The sequence below is a fragment of the Etheostoma spectabile genome, chromosome 4 (assembly GCF_008692095.1).
Source record: "Etheostoma spectabile isolate EspeVRDwgs_2016 chromosome 4, UIUC_Espe_1.0, whole genome shotgun sequence".
In the NCBI taxonomy this organism is placed as follows: domain Eukaryota; kingdom Metazoa; phylum Chordata; class Actinopteri; order Perciformes; family Percidae; genus Etheostoma; species Etheostoma spectabile.
This window is the reverse complement of record NC_045736.1, coordinates 37,085,360-37,085,928: the sequence shown is the minus strand read 5'-3', so window position 1 is coordinate 37,085,928 and position 569 is coordinate 37,085,360.

Below are 569 nucleotides of genomic sequence, written 5' to 3'. Positions count from 1 at the left end.
CCATCTGGTGGTGAGTTGGGTCAGGGGATGGGGGACAACTCTAGACAGACCTTGTAAGCCCAAACGGGTAGTGTGGGTAAATTGGGAACGTCTGGAGGAGGCCCCTCTCAAGACGAACTTTCAACTCACACCTCCGGCAGAGTTTTTTGTGCATCCCTGTGGAGGCTGTGGGCATTGAACCTGAGTGGACAGTGTTCAAAGTTTTGATTGCTGAAGCTGCGGCAGGAAGCTGTGGTCTTATGGTCTAAGGTGCCTCTAGGGGCGGTAACCCACAAATACCGGTGGTCAGGGAAGTCGTCCAACTGAAGAAAGAGTGTTTCCGGGATGTGTCATCACGAAGGGCTCCGGAGGCAGTTGCAAGGTACAGACGGGCTCAAAGGGCTGCAGCCTCTGCCGTGGCAGAAGCAAAGCAGCGGGTGTGGGAAAAGTTCGGAGAAGACATCCTCCAAGCTGTGTACAGTAAGGATGGGATGCTGTTGACCTCAACTGAGGAGGTAATAGAGTGGTGGAACGAGCACTTTGAGGATCTCATAGCTGCTTTTTGCAGATGATGTGGTCCTGATGGCATC